The 21,844-nt window shown below is 40.6% G+C and overlaps 2 long non-coding RNA genes across 3 annotated transcripts in view; one reads left to right on the plus strand and one right to left on the minus strand.

The window, feature by feature from the left end:
• Positions 1-298, plus strand: part of Gm41629 — a 32,025-nt gene extending 31,727 nt beyond the window's left edge. The window contains exon 3 of the long non-coding RNA XR_877018.1: positions 127-298. This is a non-coding gene — a long non-coding RNA (predicted gene, 41629). The remainder of the gene's footprint in view (positions 1-126) is intronic.
• Gm34265 overlaps positions 1-21,844 on the minus strand; it is a 182,994-nt gene that overhangs the window by 130,061 nt on the left and 31,089 nt on the right. The gene's annotated exons all lie outside the window — the stretch shown is intronic.

Genomic DNA, 21,844 nt, shown 5'->3' on the forward strand with positions numbered 1-21,844 from the left:
TGAGATTCCAGAGGAATTATGCTTCCATATCCTCTAAAGTTAGTTAGGTCCATGTAACTGGTTTAGGCCAATGTGTTATTATGAGAAATATTGTCATTTCCAGCTAACATGTCATTGTCTCTCCAGAACTGTCTCCCTGCTGCAGTAGCCACAAGACCACATGATGGTGATACAAGGAGGATAACGCTACAAGAAGGTGAAATCTTATCAACGTCAATCTCTGAAAAATGTCAACTGAAAGACATTACTGACCCATCTGATTTTAAATATGTGTCACAAACAAGATATAAAGTTTTGTTACTTTAAACAAAAGAAATGTTGGAGATGTTTGTTATTATAGCACAACAGAGCTTCACCTAACAGAAAAAAAAATCTTAAATTTTAATAAAATATTAACCCATTTTGCTACTCATAATTCTGCAGTAAGTTAGAGAGGCTATGTACTGGTCTTACTTTTAAAATAAAACTGTGACTCAAAGATTAATTGAATTTCTCAAAGTCATAAAGCTAGTATGAGGTATATGAGGACCAGAATTCACATCCTCTAACAGAAAAATGTACCCCACATTAATATGAGGTGTATTTGCACCATAATGTATATCCTCTAACAGAAGAATATACCCCACATTAGTATGAGGTGTACTGGCACCAGAATTCACATCCTCTAGCAAAAGAATATAGCCCACATTAGTATGAGGTGTATTGGCACCAGAATTCACATCCTCTAACAGAAGAATGTACCCCACATAACCTTTGTCATCTTTACCCTTGTCTCCATTGTCTCAGTACTCTGACAAGAATAAGAATACATACAAAACTTGCTTAGTTCTTCTCCTAATCTAGTTCTTTAAATATCACCAAAGCATTTGAGAACCTGATGAAAATTAGCATGTAAGACACAAAGTTAGGGTGATAGCTCATATGTGGCCACAATGCCATGTGATGTGCTAACAGGCAATGTATTCTAAAATTATAAAGAGAGGGACCCTAAAACAAGAGTAACTTCACAGGCTAAGGTGCTGGTTCAGTGGGTCAAGGACTTTCTGCACAAGTGTGAGAACCTGAGTTCAGGTCCCAAGACCCCACCTAATACCAGCCATGGTAGCCTACATCTGTAGCTTCACAACTCCCATGGCATGATGGGAAATAGAGAAAGGAGAATCTCCAAAAGCTCATAGAAGAGCGAGACTGGACTATGAAACAGTAAAGAGCAAATGGCCTTGTCGCAACCAAGGTGGAAAGTGAAAACTGATACCTAACCTCCACATGCAGGCCACGGCACACTTATGGACGTTCACACCCAGCACAACAAAAATAATGTTTAAAGAGTACTTTTATAATTAGTAAGATCAAAGAGTAACCGGAAGAAGGCTGCCAAAATTTGAAGGGAGAAAAGTGGGTACCTACAGAAGGTGGATTCCTAGTGTTTTTCATTTTACTTGAGTTTCTTAAACATGGTTTGCATTCAGGGTAAAAAAAAAAAATCAAGCCTGTCACTGTTTGCTACAAATTTGGAAGTAATCCTAGGGTGCCAGCTGTGGGAGTCTAATCTCTGTGGACAGCAAGAGATTCCTTCAACATGAGTAGACGGCTTTCAGGGGTCATGACTCACTGCTGCCACGCAGAACCCTAGATTCTTATATGGGAAAATGAATCTATAAAGTCAGTATTACAACTCAGTTCCTAAATAGGAAAAAGAGGTTTGTTGGAGTCAACCTTAAGGTCAGAATACAAACCAACACTATTTATGGCAACAACTGGCTCTAGAAGTTTGTCCTTGCTGTTCTGGGTAGCCTGATATTTAAATAAAGAAGATGAATTTTATCGCTTGAGGGAAATTCTCACAGCTATTCCCCTTTTCCATCACACCCTCTCCTCAGTCCATCCCGAGCCCTGAGAACACTGCCCTTCTGGGACAAAATTTTCATTTCTGGTCTATGCTTGGTTAAGCACCTAGCTCTGAAAATGTCAGTGTGAAGCCATCCCTAGGGCAGACATGTTTGGATCTAGACTTGTAAGTATGACCCTGTCAACCCCTCTAAACTTCTAAGCAAGGAAATGCTTTGAAAACCACCAAGCCCTCATTTCTCACATCGTGCCCAAGCAACTGTGGCTGCTTTCTGTAACTCTGTAACCTAACGCTGGTGGGACAGACAGAGCAGGCTGAGTTTTATACATCTTCTCTAGGATGAGCTCACAGGATCGTGTAATCACTAGGCATTCTCTTCCTAGGATGCCAGGCTCCCTCATTGTTTTTGGCAAGACAGCAACTCTGATCAACATGTAACTGAAAGGTATTTCAGAGATTATAGGAAATAATAACCCTGCTGTTCAGTGCAATAAATATCCAGGAGGCAGACATTCTGCCTTAGAGAATTCTTACCCCTTTCGTCTTTCACAAAGCATTGTTTTCCATAGTTCAGTCTTTCAGTTGTTTTTTGATGCAGACACCAGTTCAACCCCAGCCATAGAAGTCATTGAAAATTATTCATTAAAAAGCTGAGTGAAGGTTCTGGACCACCTCTCTAGCAAAATATACACAGGCGGAGTATTGGTAATTGTTCAGGATATTGCATCCCCTATGTGCATGTAGCCCCCAGACTTAGACCTCTTTTGCAGGAAAGGGATGAGCTTGCTTCCTTTTTCTTAAATTATATATTGTCTGTCCCAAATGATAGCAGACTGGCCATATGGCTCAGTGCACTCAGCAAGCCCTAGGTTTCATTTTCAAACCATGTAAAACACAAACATACCTTTATTCCTGGACTCTGATAGTAGAGACAGGAGTGTCACAAGTTCAAAGCTATCTTTAGCTGTAGACTGATTTAGAGGGCAACTTGAGATTAAAAAAAAAAAAAAAAAAAAAAAAAAAAACCTTGTTGTTTCTTCTAATTCCCTCTTCATATTTTTTTTGTACTTACAAAGAGTTTTTTTTTAATTAGGTATTTTCTTCATTAACATTTCCAGTGCTATCCCAAAAGTCCTCCAGGCTCCCCCGCCAACTCCCCTACCCACCTACTCCCACTTCTTGGCCCTGGCGTTCCCCTGTACTGAGGCATATAAAGTTTGGAAGACCAATGGGCCTCTCTTTCCAATGATGGCCGACTAGGCCATCTTCTGATACATATGCAGTTAGAGACATGAGCTCCGGGGAGTACTGGTTATATTGTTGTTCCACCAATAGGGTTACAGATCCCTTTAGCTCCTTGGGTACTTTCTCTAGCTCCTCCATTGGGGGCCCTGTGATCCATCCAATAGCTGACTCTGAGCATCCACTTTTGTGTTTGCTAGGCCCTGGCATAGCCTCACAAGAGACAGCTATATCAGGGTCATTTCAGCAAAATCTTGCTAGTTTATGCAATGGTGTCAGCTTTTGGTGGCTGATTATGGGATGGATCCCTGGGTATGGCAGTCTCTAGATGGTCCACCCTTTTGTCTCAGTTCCAAACTTTGTCTCCGTATCTACTTCCATGGGTGTTTTGTTCCCAATTCTAAGAAGGGGCAAAGTGTCCACATTTTGGTCTTCGTTCTTCTTGAGTTTCGTGTGTTTTGCAAATTGTATCCTGGGTATTCTAAGTTTCTGGGATAATATCCACTTAGCAGTGAGTGCATATCATGTCAGTTCTTTTAATTTAATTGGGTTACTTGATTTTCTGGAGTCCACCTTCTTGAGTTCTTTATATATATTAGATATTAGTCCCCTATCTGATTTAGGATAGGTAAACATCCTTTCCCAATCTGTTGGTGGTCTTTTTGGCTCATTGAAGGTATCTTTTGCCTTATAGAAGCTTTGCAATTTTATGAGGTCCCATTTGTCTATTCTCGATCTTACAGCACAAGCCATTGCTGTTCTCTATTCAGGAAATTTTCCCCTGTGCCCATATCTTCGAGGCTTTTCCCCACTTTCTCCTCTATAAGTTTTACTATCTCTGGTTTTATGTGGAGTTCCTTGATCCACTTAGATTTGACCTTAGTACAAGGAGATAACAATGGATCAATTCGCATTCTTCTACATGTTAACTGCCAGTTGTGCCAGCACCATTTGTTGACAATGCTGTCTTTTTTCCACTGGATGGTTTTAGCTTCCTTGTCAAAGATCAAGTGACCATAGGTGTGTGGGTTCATTGCTGGGTCTTCAATTCTATTCCATTGGTCTACTTGTCTGGCACTATACCAGTACCATGCAGTTTTTATCACAATTGCTTTGTAGTACATCTTTAGGTCAGGCATGGTGATTCCACCTGAGGTTCTTTTATCCTTGAGAAGAGTTTTTGCTATCCTAGGTTTTTTGTTATTCTAGATAAATTTGCAGATTGCCCTTTCTAATTCATTGAAGAATTGAGTTGGAGTTTTGATGAGGATTGCACTGAATCTGTAGATTGCTTTTAGCAAGATAGCCATTTTTACTATATTGATCCTGCAAATAAATGAGCATGGGAGATCTTTGCATCTTCTGAGATCTTCTTTAATTTCTTTCTTCAGAGACTTGAAGTTCTTATCATACAGATCTTTCACTTCCTTAGTTAGAGTCACGCCAAGGTATTTTATATTATTTGTGACTATTGAGAAGGGTGTTGTTTCCCTAATTTTTTTCTCAGCCTGTTTATCCTTTGTGTACAGAAAGCCCATTGACTTGTTTGAGTTAATTTTATATCCAGCTACTTCGTTGAAGCTGTTTATCAGGTTTAGGAGTTCTCTGGTGGAATTTTTAGGGTCACTTATATATACTGTCATATCATCTGCAAAAAGTGATATTTTGACTTCTTCCTTTACAATTTGTATCCCCTTGATCTCCTTTTGTTGTGGAATTGCTCTGGCTAGGACTTCAAGTACAATGTTGAATTGGTAGGGAGAAAGTGGGCAGCCTTGTCTAGTCCCTGATTTTAGTGGGATTGCTTCGAGCTTCTCACCATCTACTTTGATGTTGGCTACTGGTTTGCTGTAGATTGCTTTTATCATGATTAGGTATGGGTCTTGAATTCCTGATCTTTCCAAGACTTTTAGCGTGAAGGTGAAGGGGTGTTATATATATATATATATATATATATATATATATATATATATATATATATGGTGGATTATATTGATGGACTTCCGTATATTGAATCATCTCTGCATCCCTGGGATAAAGTCATGATGGATGATTGTTTCAATGTGTTTTTGGATTCTGTTGTGTGAATTTTATTGAGTATTTTTGCATTGATATTCATAAAGGAAATTTGTCTGAAATTCTCTGTGCATGTTCAGGGACCTCAGAGCTTGAACACTGGAGAAAAGACTGGGGAACTTAGCCAGGCATGGGCCACACACTTAGAATCCCAGGAGCTGGGAAGTAGTTGAAAAAGGATAAGGAATTCAAATTATCTTCATTTACTTTGAGGCCAGGGTTCATGAAACCCTGCAAGAAAAGAAAAGAAAAGAAAAGAAAAGAAAAGAAAAGAAAAGAAAAGAAAAGAAAAGAAAAGAAAAGAAAAGAAAGAAAAGAAAAGAAAAGAAAAGAAAAGAAAAGAAAAGAAAAGAAAAGAAAAGAAACCCTCTGTTTAAATATGTTCCTACCTATATCATGACATTCTATAGCAATCAAATAAGGAAGCAACATAAATAAATGCCTTCTAAATTGTGGATTAAGCTTTGCAGATGTGTGCAATATTGGTGCAGAATGCATGTGTCAGCTCTAATGGACTCTGTCCATTCTCTTTCCAGCCGTTGGCATTTCTGTGCTGCAAACACCAAACTGCTGATTTGATTTTTCCACTGAGGGTTTCTGAAGTGTATGGCGCTTCTGTGTGCCTTTGCAAATGAGGATGTGTAGGGACCCCTGCAAGGCTGTGGATCATTTAATGACAGTGTATTGGCACCTGGGGAACAGCCAAATGGAGCTACAATCCCAATAATTCAGAGGCCTCCATAAATCATTCTGATGAGAAAGAAAAGCTAAAGCAAGGATATTGCTTTCTGCCATCATAAGAGGAAGTGAATGGCTTAAAGATGTCCTTTAAGTGTGGCCTAGTTTCCAATAACCCATTTCTCATCTCACCATCCCTGCATGTTCAGGGACCTCAGTGTTTGAACACTGGAGAAAAGAGATGAGTGAAAACACAAGCCTGCATCTGTCTTGAACATCTGTGAATGTTAAACCCCTCTCATGGATTGAACAGTTATCTGTACAGACGGATGGGCTAGGAGAAGACACGCTGACTACTGTAAGAAAGGAAACCAAAGGATCAACCATAGCAAACGCCACAGAAGCGCTTCTCTATCAGAGAAAAATAACCTAAGGCATTTTCTGTTTGTATAATTCCCACTATTTTCAAGAAATGGTATGTGATGCTGTCCTGGAATGAATGTGTCGTGGGAAGGGAGGTAAGGAACAGATAGAATTATGTTTGGGAGGTTTAATGAAGACAACTGGAGAGTAAGGTACAATTCTGCCCCTCATGTTCTCTTGACCACAAGGAGCTGCTGAGGAAATGAGAAATGTAACCTGGCTGTGCTCATAGGAAGAGGAGGAAGCAGAGCTCTAGGAGCAGCTGCATATTTCATTGTAGAAATCATATAAAAATACTAATTACTTTTAAATCAATTTCTGATCAACATTTATACAAATACGATTTGCTAGCTAGATTACTCCAGTGACCACTTAGTCATTTATTGAGGAACTACTCCCTGCTAACCACTGGTTAGGCATCAGGGAGATAATATATATATCGTGTGTGTATGTCTTCATACAAATATACATATATACGTGTGTGTGTGTGTGTGTGTGTGTGTGTGTGTGTATACATACACACATATATAACTAAAGCCTTCACTAGCAGTATAACTTATACTCTAGTGTGTGTATATTTATGCATATATATGATAAACATTAACAAAAATAACAAAGGAAGAAGAAGGAGGTAGAGAATGCCTATGGGAAGTCTCTTACAACTTCAGATAAAATGGGCAGGGCTGATGTCAATATCTTGCTCACAAACTAAAATGGGTTTCCTAAAAGACATGTGCTGAAGCCCTTATCCGAGGTATTCAGCTAGTGTCTTAGTAAAGGTTTTACTGCTGTGAACAGACACCAAGACCAAGGCGATCCTTATGAGGACACTTAAATGGGACTGGATTACAGGTTCAGAGGTTCCGTCCATTATCATCAAGAAAGGAACATGACAGCACCCAGGTAGGCATGGTGTAGGAGGAGCTTAGAATTTTATATCTTCATCTGAAGGCTGCAGCAGAATACTGGTTTCCAGGCAGCTTGAAAGGGGGTCTTAAAGCCCACACCCACAGTGACACACCTACTCCAACAAGACCACACCTCCAAATAGTGCCACTCCCTGGGCCAAGCATATACAAACCCTAACAGCTAGGAATATCAAAAGGTAATGCTAAATGAGGACATAAGAGCAGGTTCCTAATCCTATGAGACTGTGGCTTAAAGAAACAGAAAAAAATGCACCACACAACAACCTGATTTCAGATTCCAGCCTCCAAAACCATGAGACAATTAATTCTGCTCCATAGACTACAGTCTACAGCAATTCACTAAGATAGCCAGAGGGGATCAAGGCACTATCTGAATTAAATTTAAAGATACTCTGATTTTTCTCCTTTTCAAAACAAATGCTTTGTGTTTTTTATCATAAAGAATAAGATCCCTGAAACTCAAGAAATATCATTTCTGCTTTGCTGGTCAAGGTCAGCTCTGGCTCATAATATTGTAGTCAGCTATGGAAGTCTTAATTTCAGATACATAAATCAACCAGGACATGCTCCAAGAGAAGCTACCAGGGTGACAATGAAAGTCAGAACTATATCTGTATTCTGTTAGCCATTTAGACATCAATAACCAATGTATTCTGCTCACTTGCTATGTGTTCAGATATCTTCTCTACTAGGCAATGTTCTTAAGACAATAAATAAGGCAACCAAAGTAGAAACAAGCAATGTGAAGTAATGAAGATTGTAAGCAAAATAATAAGAAAGGAAGCCTGGGAGATAGGGAGAATTAGGAAGGCTGGGGATGGAAGGCCAGAGATTGAAGGCCATTCTAAAGAGGAGCAAGCCATGGGGAGAGCAGTTAGAGACCCCAAGGCAGAAGGCATAGCAGACACAAGCACAAATTGCTGCAGTGGGGCTGCCCTTGGTAGGGTTAAGGAACAGGAAGAAGAACAGTGCCAGCAGTCCACCACAGACAAGACAAAGTTGCAGAGTTCTGGGTGGAAAGCAATTAAGGATTCACAACTCTGCTTCAAGAAGCAAGACTGGGTTCCACAGCACTCTGTGCACAGGTCCCCCCCCCCCCCCAGGAGAGAGCTGTTCTCCTAGGAGTGCTCTCACTCTCAGGCTCAGAGGTGAGATAGCTACTTTCTCTCTCCATTAGCTGTCCAAAATGGGACCAGTGAGGAGTACACAAGACACAGGAACAGTGGAGGAGCTGGGACAAGATCATTTTGGTCTCCATGTGCACCCAGGAGCTAAGGCTGTTCCACTGCCTGCTGTACACAAGTACTGCCAGGAGAGAGCTGGTCTTCCAGGAGTGCTGACATAGGCTTACAGTCCCAGAGGAGGGACAAGCTCCAGCCAGAAACAGCAAGACCAACTAACACCAGAGATAACCATATGGAGAACAGCAAGTACAAGAACCTTACCAACAAAAACCAAGGCTACTTATTATTATTAGAACACAATTCTCCCAGCACAGGAAGTCTTGGATACCCCAACACAGAGAAAAGCAAGATTTGGATTTAAAAATCACAACTCATGATGCTGAGAAAGGATTTTAAGAAGGACATAAATAACTCCCTTAAAGAAATAAATGAGACCACAGGTAAACAGGTAGAAGCCCTTAAAGAGGAAACACAAAAATCCCTTAAAGAATTACAGGAAAACACAAACAAACAGGTGAAGGAATTGAACAAAACCAAGCAGGATCAAAAAATGGAAGTAGAAATAATAAAGAAATCACAAAGGGAGACAACTCTGAAGATAGAAAACCTAGGAAAGAGATCAGAAGTCATAGATGCAACAGAATACAAGAGATAGAAGAAGGAATCTCAGGTGCACAAGATACCATAGAAAACATTGATACAACAGTCAAAGAAAATGCAAAATGCAAAAAGCTGCTAACCCCAAACATCCAGGAAATCCAGGATACAATAAGAAGACCAAATCTAAGGGTAATAGGTATAGAAGAGAGGGCAGATCCTCAACTTAAAAGGCCAGTAAATATCTTCAACAAAATTATAGAAAAAAACTTCCCTAACCTAAAGAAAGAGATGCCCATGAACATACAAGAAGCCTACAGAGCTCCAAACAGACTGGACCAGAAAAGAAAAGAAATTCCTCCCATCACATAATAATAACAACACCAAATGCACAAAACAAAGGTAGAATATTAAAAGCAGTAAGGGAAAAAGGTCAAGTAACATATAAAGGCAGACCTATTAAAATTACACCGGACTTCTCACCAGAAACTATGAAAGCCATAACATCCTAGTCAGATGTCATGCAGACCTAAGAGAACACAAATGCCCAGCAAAACTCTCAATTACCATAGATGGAGAAAGCAAGATATTCCGTGACAAAACCAAATTTACACAATATCTTTCCACAAATCCAGCCTTTCAAAGGATAATAAAGGGAAAAGTCCAACACAGAGTAGGAAATTACACCCTAGAAAAAGCAAGAAAATAATCTTTTAACCAACCAAAAAGAAGATAGCCACATAAACATAATTCTACCTCTAACAACAAAAATAACATGAAGCAGCAATTACTTTCCCTTAATACTTCTTAATATCAATGGACTCAATTACCCAATGAAAAGACATAGACTATCAGACTGGATTTGTAAACAGGACCCAACATTTTCCTGCATATAGGATATCCACCTCAGGGACAAAGACAGAGACTACCTCCAAGTAAAAGGCTGGAAAACAATTCTCCAAGCAAATTGTCCCAAGACTCAAGCGAGAGTAGCCATTTTAATATGGATTAAAATCAACTTTCAACCAAAAATTATCAAAAAAGATGAGGAAAGGCACTTCATACTGGTCAAAGGAAAAATCTACCAAGATAAACTCTTAATTCTGAACATCTATGCTCCAAATGCAAGGGCACCCACATTCATAAAAGAAACTTTACTAAAGCTCAAAGCACACATTGCACCCCACACAATAATAGAGGGAGACTTCAACACCCCACTCTCAGGAATGGACAGATTCTGGAAACAGGAACTAAACAGAGGCACATTGAAACTAACATAAATTATGAAACAAATGGATTTCACAGATACCTACAGAACATTTTATCCTAAAACAAAAGGGTATACCTTCTCCTTAGCACGTCATGGTACCTTCTCCAAAACTGACCACATAATTGGTCACAAAACAGGCCTCAACAGATAGAAGAAGATTGAAATAACCTCATTCATCCTATCAGATCACCACAGAATAAGGCTGGTCTTCAATAACAACTTGAATAATAGAAAGCCCACATACACGTGGAAGCTGAACAACAATCTACTCAATGATAACTTGGTCAAGGAAGAAATAAAGAAAGAAATTAGACTTTTTTTAGAGTTTAATGAAAATGAAACCACAATATACCCAAACTTATGGATACAATGAAAGTAGTGCTAAGAGGAAAACTCATAACTCTGAGTACCTCCAAAAAAGAAACTAGAGAGAGCATACACTAGCAGCTTAACAGCAAACCTGAAAGCTCTAGAACAAAAAGAAGCAAATACACTCAAGAGAAGTAGAAGGCAGGAAATAATCAAACTCAGGGCTGAAATCAACCAAATAGAATCAAAAAGAACTTCAGAAAGAATCAACCAAACCAGGAGCTGTTTCTTTGAGAAAATCAACAAGATGATAAATAAACCCTTAGCTAGACTAACCAGAGGACACAGAGACAGTATACAAATTAACAAAATCAGAAATGAAAAGGGAGACATAACAACAGAAATTAAGGAAATTTAAAAAAAAATCAGATCCTACTACAAAAGCCTATACTCAACAAAACTAAAAAAATCTGTATGAAATGAACAATTTTCTAGACAGATACCAGGTACCAAAGTTAAATCAGGATCAGATAAACCATCTAAACAGTCCCATAACCCCTAAAGAAATAGAAGCAGTCATTAAAAGTCTCCCAACCAAAAAAATCCCAGGACCAGATGGGCTTAGTGCAGAATTCTATCATACCTCAAAGAAGACCTAATACCAATACTCTTCAAATTATTCCCCCAAATAGAAACAAGAACACTAGGCAATTCATTCTATGAAGCCACAGTTATGCTGATACCAAAACCTCGCAAAGAACCAACAAAGAAAGAGAATATCCCATATACAGTCACCAAACAAGGGCATTATTGTGAATGCCAACTAGTGCTTGCTGACAGGAGCCTGAGCCTGATATAGCTGTCTCCTGAGAGGCTCTGTCAATGCCTGACAAATACAGAAGTGGATGCTCTCAGCCAACCATTGGACTGAGCACAAGGTCCCCAATAGAGGAGCTAGAGAAAGGACCCAAGGAGCTGAAGGGGTTGGCAGCCCCATATGAGAAACAACAATATGAACTAAACAGTTTCTCCAGAGCTCCTAGGGACTAAATCACCAACCAAAGAGAACAGATGGAGGGACCCATGGCTCCAGCCACATATGCAGTAGAGGATGGCCTTGTTGTTCACAGTGGAAAGAGAGCCCCTTGGTCCTGTGAAGACTTGATACCCCAGTATAGGGGAATGCCAGTACGAAGAAGAAGGAGTGTATGGGTTACTGAGCAGTGGGAGGGAGATGGGATAGGGGGTTTTCAGAGGGGAAACCAGGAAAGGAGATAACATTTGAAATGTAAATAAAGAAAAAATCTAATTAAAAAAAAAAAGAAAGAGAAAAGCAGTTAAGACTGGATATAGACCTGAGAGCTATGGCAAGGAACTTGGGCTTTCCTGAAAATATTCAGAAGTCATGGAAAGTTTTGACCAGGCGCAAACATGATACCTTCGTTTCTCATTGCTGCCATAACTGTATACGTGGTGGCTTTGACAAGCACAAATTTATTTTCTGACCATTCTGCAGACCAAAGTTATAGAATCATCTTCAGTGGTCTGGAGTTAGGGACTAGGACCTGCAGGGGGAGAAGGGGTATTATTCAACCCTCCATGGATTACCTGAAGAAATTCCAGCTGATTTCTACTTCCCCCAAAATATGTCTGGGCATCTCGATAATACTGCTAGCTGTTACATGAGGGAAGTTTCCCTGGACAATTAGCTTTAAGTAATCAGATTGAGGTAATCAAACTTAAGACTTTTTTTTAACCTCTCAGAGCCTCAGATGAGAGTTTCCAAGACAAAATAGATGTGCAGCTCACACAGTCACTCAACCATTTGTTCACACAGAACATCTTAGAAAACTGATATTTCATGAGACAAGTTCTAACTGGTCCTGGCCTCTGAAACCCTCCAGGGAAAATAAGCTGCTTTGAAACGTTTGAAGAACTGTCATAGAAAAGATGGAGTGGGCTTATGTAAGGCCCGGGACGTGAAACCATGAATCAGTGAGAGCACGACCAAGCTCACGTTTTGCCTCAGCGGTCAGCTTTCTCACAGTCTACGGAGCTCCAGCAAGAAGGGCCTCCCAACTAGAAACTGTTTCCCCCTCAACAAGGGTTAACCCCGCAGCCTGTATTAATATTACTCAGGTTTTCCTCTAGTTTGACATCAGCTCCAGGACTGAATAAGATGTGTGTTCTGCCTCTGTAGATTTAGGGTGACGCCTTGTGTGTCTGCCGAGCTCACAGAGGGATGAGAACAGTGTCAGAAGATGAAGAGAGATTGCAGCATTATGTAAGAGGTTGGGCCACAGATGCCTCAAAAGAAGCCCCCTTCTCCCATTCCAGAGCCTATGAACTATTGTGATCATAAGAGACTTCCGAGTATGGAGGACTTAGCCTCAAAGATAAGCATGAATCCATGATGCAGTGAACCACTATATGCTGGATGCTAAAGGAAGCATACCTGGATCTGTGAGTTTTGTCCAGAATAAAAGGTTTTTTTTTTTTTCAGGTTGTGCCAAATTTCAGAAGGTCTCTCCTACCTACCACAGAGTAGACTTAAAGGCAGTCATAGACTGATTTATATGTGCATTCACTTTTGATTGGTTGTACACAAAGTGCATGAAGTAGGACTGGCTTTATTGGGCCCACCTAATAATGAGATAAACGGGGTTTATTCAACCGATCATTTTAGCTCCCAGTATGTGCAGCTCTTCACTGGGCTCTGGGAGCCAATGGGAAACAAAGTGCACATGGTCTTGAATTCTAAAGAGCTTGTGGGGAGCTAGAAAGACGGTTTGGGAGGTAAGAATGGTTTCTGTTCAAGTTTGAGGAACTGAATGGAAATTCCCAGAACCCCTATAAAAAACTGGGCATGGTCCTGAGCACCTGTAGCCCCTGCCCTGTGGGGACATGAAGACAGGATGCTCTCTGGCGTTTCTCAGCTTCCAACCAAGTTACAGGTTCAGTAGGAGACCCTATCTTAAAGAAATAATGCCGAGAGAGGTAGAGCAGGCCACCCAAAATCATCCTCTGATCTCTACAAGCAAATACATAGATACACGTGCACACACATGTGTACATACAACACACACACTTGCACACATACTTGCATGAATCCCAATTACTCTCCTTTCTGAGTAGACAGACATCCATGGGCTAGGGAAAGTACTTGAAAATATAACACAGCATCTCTATCAAATATGTGATTGCAAGCTTGTACAACCACTCTGGAAATCAGTCTGGCGGTTCCTCAGAAAATTGGACATAGTACTACCGGAGGATCCCGCAATACCTCTCCTGGGCATATATCCAGAAGATGTCCCAACCGGTAAGAAGAACACATGCTCCACTATGTTCATAGCAGCCTTGTTTATAATAGCCAGAAGCTGGAAAGAACCCCGATGCCCCTCAACAGAGGAATGGATACAGAAAATGTGGTACATTTACACAATGGAATACTACTCAGCTATTTAAAAAAATGAATTTATGAAATTCCTAGGCAAATGGATGGACCTGGAGGGTATCATCCTGAGTGAAGTAACCCAATCACAAAGGAACTCGCACAATTTGTACTCACTGATAAGTGGATATTAGCCCAGAAACTTAGGATACCCAAGATATAAGATACAACTTGCCAAACACATGAAATTCAAGAAGAACGAAGACCAAAGTGTGGACACTTTACCCTTTCTTAGAAATGGGAACAAAACACCCATGGAAGGAGTTACAGAGACAAAATTTGGAGCTGTGACGAATAATGGACCATCTAGTGATTGCCATATGCAGGGATCCATCCCATAATCAGCTTCCAAATGCTGACACCATTGCATACACTAGCAAGATTTTGCTGAAAGGACCCAGATATAGCTCTCTCTTGTGAGACTATGCCAGGGCCTAGCAAACACAGAAGTGGATGATCACAGTCAGCTATTGGATGGGTCACACGGCCCCCAATGGAGGAGCTAGAGAAATTACCCAAGGAGCTAAAGGGAACTGCAACCCTATAGGTGGAACAACAATATGAGCTAACCAGTACCCGGGAGCTCTTGTCTTTAGCTGCATATGTATCAAAAGATGGCCTAGTCGGCCATCACTGCAAAAAGAGGCCCATTGGACTTGCAAACTTTATATGCCCCAGTACAGGGGAACGCCAGGGCCAAAAAGGGGGAGTGGGTGGGTAGGGGATTGGGGGAGTGGGTATGGGGGACCTTTGGGATAGCATTGAAAATGTAAACGAGGAAAATACCTAATAAAAAAAATATGTGGCCCTTTCCAATGCCATAAAGGAGCATGGCTCTCCACTCTGACAATAATGACCACAGTGACCCAGAGCTAGTTCTTCCCAGAGCACCTACCTCCTCCTTAAATGACCCACTCAGAAAGATAAAATTGGCAACTGGTTGAAAGTCTTGTTTTGCTTTCATTTTGCTGTCCGAAGAGTATGCTATTGGTTGCAGGCATGTATGCGTCTAACTCACTTGACTGTTAATATCCAATCAGATAAGGACAATGCTGCACGCCAGGCAATCCTAGCACTCAGGCAACTAAGGCAGGAGAATCATGAGTTCAAGACCACCTGGGCCATGTAGTAAGACATGGTCTCAAAAAGAACTATCAATAAAGGTTTAGAGCAGCGATTCTCAATCCCTTTGGGTTCAAATGACCTCTTCACAGGGGTCACATATATCCTGCATATCAGATGTTTATTATTCATAACATCAGCAAAATTACAGTTATGTTTTTGGTTTTGTTTTTGTTTTGTTTTTCGAGACGGGGTTTCTCTGTATAGCCCTGGCTGTCCTGGAACTCACTTTGTAGACCAGGCTGGCCTCGAACTCAGAAATCCACCTGCCTCTGCCTCCCAAGTGCTGGGATTAAAGGCGTGCGCCACCACTCCCGGCAAAATTACAGTTATGAAGTAGCAACAAAAATTATTTTATTGTTGGGGGCCACCACAACATGGGGAGCTGTATTAAAGGGGCACAGCATCAGAAAGGTTGGGGACCATTGGTTTAGAGGCTTATGACTGGGTTTTTTTTACTTTGGTGTAAGAAAAATGAAAAGGTAATTTCTTAATTCATACTCATATATAGTGTTGGGTCACTATTATCTGTTCTATTGGTGTACCGTTGGGTCATTTCAGGGTATTCTCAACAGTCTTGAACAGCTAGTGTAAATTTGCAGAATTCAACTGAGAACCTGAGGCCAGGAGTAGCATTACTAGGTCAGAGGGTATGCATAGATGTATATGTGGATGTAGATACTCAGCTTTTATAGATACTGACAGTTTTCCAAGATGCTGGCAATTTAGCCCTCATTTCACAAGCATCTAAAAGCTCCTGCTGTTCTACATTTCTCTTAAGTACAGCTCATCTCTTTCACTCTAATAGTGCTGGCAAGAGAGTTGAAAATGCACTACTATAATCTTAATTTACATGTCTCTGTTGGCTAATGAGTTGGAGTAACTTTTCTCCCATATTAGACATTAGATACCCCGTTTTGGAAAAGAGTCTCTTCCTATCTTTTTCTCACTCTGTATTGGTTTATCTGTTATGTGTTTTTATTCCTCACTGTACCTGGAGGAGGATTTGGGGATTTTTTTTTCTGCCTCCTGCATTCAGGGATTAAATACCCCAGGACTGCTCAGCTCAGATTTGGGAACTTTTAATGTAATATATTTATCAGTGATGTTTATCACAAATACATGTTCCCTGTTGCTGGCTTACCATTTTCTTTTAATGCCCATGCATTCAACTGGGTGCAGAAATGTGGGCAGGTACGCATGCCTGTGCATGTGCATGTATGTGGCGACCAGAGCACGACCTTTCCTCAGAAGCTGTCTACTTACTTTTTGAAACAGTCTTTCATTAACCTGGTGCTTGCTGATTAAGCCATTCTGACTAATGGACCCCTGGAGTCTGCAAGATGTCATCTCCCAGGTGCTAGGATCACAAACAAGTGCCATTCTCAGGATTCTAAGGACAGTTCTTGGGGTGGAACCCAGGTCTTCTTGCTTGCAAAGCAAGCTCTCCACCAACTGAGGCATCCCTGGGCTGTGCCTTTTTTCTTTCTTAATAGTTTCTTCTAATGAGCCAAGAGTTAGGTTTGCAAAGCTGGACTGTCTTTCTCCCTCAAGATTAGATGGACAGTATCCTGTTTCTTTACGCGGAGCTGGTACTTTGTCTCTCACACTTAGGCTACAATAGAAACTGCAGGTTTCATCCCTTGTGTGACTATGCAGAATTTTAAACACATGCAAGAAGACTTAAAGAATAATATAGTGTCTTAGTGAATAGTTTACCCACCCAAATTGTGGACTGAAGGCCAATCTTGTTCAATTTTGTCACACCTTTTTATTATTTAAAACAATTTTGAAATTTAAACATATTTGGATCATATTCTTTTCCTACCCCAAGTCCATCCAGATCTTCTCCCCCTCCATACACACCCAATTTTAAGTTCTTTCTAAAAATAACAAAACCCCCAAAACAGAGGAAAAAGAAATAACAAAATAAAATGCACTCAAAAGAGGGAAACACCAAACTGTAACGAAATAAAAGTACCACAAAAAAAAAAAAAACTATGGATTCTATTATATGTTGGTAACTACTCCTGAACAAGAGACCTGCTCTGAAGTAGTTGATATGTCCCGTGTCACTCACTAGAGAAAACATATTTTTCATTTCCCAGAAGGTACAAATGACAGTTCCGTTATTAAACTTTACCCTGGTGGCTAGGTTTTCATTCATTTATTTATTCATTCAGTCATTCATTTTTAAATACAACAAAATGAAATATAATAAATCAAATAAAAATTATCACATCCAAGTTGAACAAGACAAACCAAAAGAAAGAAAAAAAAAGAGCCCCAAGAAAAGGCATAATAATTAGAAACTCACTCATTTGCACACTCAGGAATCCCATAAAAACACTAAACTGGAAGTTATAATACAAACACAGAGGACCTAGCGCCGGCCTTGTGCATGCTGCTTCAGTCTCTGTGAAATCATACGAGCTTTGTTGTTGTTGATTTACAGAGACCTGTTTTCTTGGTGTTTCCATCCCTTCCGGCTTTTATATTCTTTCCACCCTCTCTTCCAGGGCTCCCTGATCTCTGAGGACAGGGATTTGATGGAGACATCTCATGTAGGGCTGCATGTTCCAAGGTCTCTCGTTCTCACTGTAATGTCTGGCTGTGGGTATCTATATGTACTTCCAACTGCTGCAGGAGGATGCTTCTAATGGCGTCTGAACAAGTGCTGATCTGAGTATAACAGTATATCACTAGAACTCATTTTATCACTTTTTTTCTGTTATTCAGACCAGTGCTGTCAGCTTTTACCCTATTAGGTCACTGGGCTACCTGGTCCCATGTTCTTGGTCACCCAAGCAATATTGAGTCTGTTTTTCATCTCATGGAGCGGGCCTTAAGGCAAATCAGTTATTGGTTGGTTACTCCCACCATCTTTGTGCCACCGCTGCCCTAGCATATCTTGAGGATGGTACACCATTGTAGGTGAAGGGGTTATGGCTCATTTGTGTTCACATTTCTCTTTTGATAGAGTGCAAAGCACCATGCAGCAAGAAACACCATGAAGCAAGGACACTAGGACACTGGAGTAGAGGCTCTGTGAAGGCACCAGCTGGAAAGCTCTGTGTTCAACATGATACATTTCTGGCTCCCACCTTGTTTGAGATGCAGCAAATCTCAGAATATCGTTATCATTGACTCCAAAAATGCATTATCACCCATCTCTAATAGATAACTGTTTTTAACAACATAATTGTAATTTTAATTTACTAAATAAACAAAGAATATTAATATCTCTCCAATTGTTGCATAAATGAGTTTATTTCTTTTTTTATTAGATATTTTCTTCATCTACATTTCAAATGTTATCCCGAAAGTCCCCTATACCCTCCCCCAACCCTGATCCCCAACTCATCCAATCCTGCTTCCTGGCCCTGGCATTCCCCTGTACTGGAGCATATAATCTTCGCAAGACCAAGGGCCTCTCCTCCCATTGATGGCCGACTAGGCCATCCTCTGCTACATATGCAGCTAGAGACACAAACTCTGGGGGTACTGGTTAGTTCACATTGATGTTCCTCCTATAGGGTTGCAGACCCCTTTAGCTCCTTGAGTATTTTCTCTAGCTCCTTCATTGGGGGCCCTATGTTCCATCCAATAGATGATTGTGAGAATCCACTTCTGTATTTGCCGGGCATAGCCTCACAAGAGACAACTATATCAGGGTTCTATCAGCAAAATCTTGCTGGCATATTCAATAGTGTCTGGGTTTGGTGGCTGTTTATGGGATGGATCCCCATGAGGGTCAGTCTCTGGATGATCCTTCCTTCTGTCTCAGCTCCGAACTTTGTCTCTGTAACTCTTTCCATGAGTATTTTGTTCCCCATTCTAATGAGTTTATTTCTATTTTCTTAGATCATAGTCAGGTAAAGTACACATTTCATTAGGATGATATTCTCCTAAAATCAATTTTACTAAATTTTATTTCTTCTTTATTCTTCTTCTTAGATGTGCATCTATTGGAGAACCTGGGTAATAGATAATCTCTTCATTCTAGAGGTGCTTTTTGCTAATGCCATCTTATCCCACCCTGCGGGATTCAGTTATTCATGGGTGAGAGGGGGACCGCAAACCTGGAAGGAGATGGGAGGAAGAAAAAGAGAGGTAGGAGACCAAGAAGAAATTTTTCCTATCAAGGTCTCATTTATTAGGCTGAGGTGCCTTCTTTTTAAAGCATACATCTCGGGGAATATGGGAGGGGTCTAGGGAGAATTATACAAAGAACAAAGAAGTGGGCAACTGCTGACATGGGGGCCGAAGTCAGGCGCCAGGCAGCGGGCACTCTGCATCTTATCTCTGGAACATCGATCCTCCTTGACAGCCTTGGGGATCAGGCTGGGCTCAGGCGTAACTCATGTCCTTGGATGGCATGGGAGTTCAGGAAGAGATAGGGAAGAGGGGACTATAATTCAGCTTTTACAGCCTTAGGTGCCAGGAAGGGAATAGGGAGGAAGGGGGTGTTAACTAGCTCCTAGCACGAGGCCATTTGGCCTGTTAGGGAGATTGTGGAGGGCTCACTTTCTCAAGGGATGGTCTCTGACACCATCTAATAGATCTCTGTGTCCCTGGCAAACTGGTAGTTAGACCTTCAGAATTGGATTAACAAACTGAGTCATTAGTAAAACGGGATGCTATTTGTCAGTTTTAAAAGATAAGAACTGTCAGCCCATGAAAAAAAAACAGAGTCATCTTTATTACCTATTGCTAAGAAAAAGAAAAATCTACATATCTGATCTCAACTACATGAATTTCTACAGCAGGCAAAATTATAGAGCCAGGAAAATGACCAATGATTACTTGAGATTCAGAGAAACTTGAGGATGTGTTGATGTGACAAAACAGAAAAGGTCTTTCCAGAAAGCAAAACCACTCATGTGTACACATCTTTCAAATCCATTGAACTTCATGGCAGAAAAAGAGATTTTTTTTTCCTCCAAAACTTTATGTATTGTTTTCTTTTCTTTCTGGGAAAGCACTCAAAAAGTTGAAGCGTCCCAGAATGGCATACAGCCTGTGTTGGAAGACTCTATGTTATGGAACAGCCTGACTGCATCAGTATGTGCAGATAAGAGCTCAATGCAAAAGGGTTTTCACATAAGCACTGTGTGAGGAAGAGCTCTAGTTGATCACTGTTTCCAGTGGGAAATGACTGAACAATTCTAACACTGCTATTGTCTTATTTTTCTATCATTGTGATAAAACACCATGACAAGAACAACTTATAAGGGAAAAAAAAGTTTATTTGGGGCTTACAGTTTCCAAGGATGAATTCATGACCATTGTGGCAGCAGGCAGGCAGGCAGACATGGCACTGGAGCAATAGCTGAGAGCGTACATCTTGAGACACAACCATAAGGCAGAGAAAGCTACCTGGAAATGACATGGGCTTTTGAAATCTCAAGGCCCACTTCCAAGTGCCATACCTCCCCCAATACAGTCACACCTCCAAATCTTCCCCAAACAGTTCCACCATCTGGGGACCAAGTATTCAAATATATGAGCCTAAGAGGACTACACTCATCCAAGTCCCCACAGCTGCACACGCATTCTGGAGTTTCTTTAATTGAGTATGGTAGATGCTGAGCTGGGATTCTCGATGTTGAAGTGGAAAATACAGACCAACAGGTGAAGGAGCTAGGACGAATCAGCTGACTCAGAGTTGGAGACATGCCGGTATGGATAACTACAGAAAATTACTTGCATAAAAATATTTATTGATATGTTTGTAGATAAGCAGGTGTACACACATTTCCTTACACTGTCATCTGACAGCAGAAACGACCCCCCAGGAACATGCAGTATGGCTCACACTCACATGTTGGTCTCTAGTATCATTTGCTAATCATGAGAATCAAGGCTCCTTAGAGAAATAGGTGGTGCTAGGGCTGAAAAACAAAGCTGACAAAAATCAATCTCCAACATTTTATTATGATAGAAAATAAGAAAACTATTTTTAAAATTGGTGGGAGTCTGTCAAAGGAACTGGGGTGCCAATAAAAAGAGCTTCCAGCCTCTCTTTGTGAGCAATAAAACAATAATGATTAAATCAATGAAGATGTACTATAACCTGAAGTATAAAATAAATGTCAATTACAAGTATAGCCAAATAAAGGGAGGAAAAATAACTCCCATGTGAGAGAACACTAACTTAAGTAGATCTATGTATCTATCTATCCTCTCTCACTGTTTCTCTCTCTCTCTCTCTCTCTCTCTCTCTCTCTCTCTCTCTCTCTCTCTCTCTCTCTCTTTCTTCTTCTTCTTCTTCTTCTTCTTCTTCTTCTTCTTCTTCTTCTTCTTCTTCTTCTCTCTCTCAAAAATGGAGTGCAACTCACCACTCCCTATTTCTGGGCTAAGCCTAGAGCCTCCATCTGAAATCATATAATGCAAAGCAGGATAAGGTGACTTTTTATGCAGAAGACACACATAGTAAACATCAAAAATAAAATTTTATATATAACTTGGATCTCTGGTGTGTTTTGAGAATAACACCTGAAACTCTGTGATCATCTCTCCAGAAAACCATGGCCTCTACCACCATGGCCTCCTCCTATAGGAGAAACAGTACAATCAGTCGTCCATGAAAGGAGAGGTAGGATAACTGGCAGGAAGGAAGAGAAGAGAAATAGCAACAAACAGATGCAGTCAAAAGGATGTGCACGTACAAGCACATTTTCAAGAAAGTCATTGCTATGAACACATTGA

The sequence above is a fragment of the Mus musculus genome, chromosome 17, assembly GCF_000001635.26.
Source record: "Mus musculus strain C57BL/6J chromosome 17, GRCm38.p6 C57BL/6J".
NCBI lineage: Eukaryota > Metazoa > Chordata > Mammalia > Rodentia > Muridae > Mus > Mus musculus.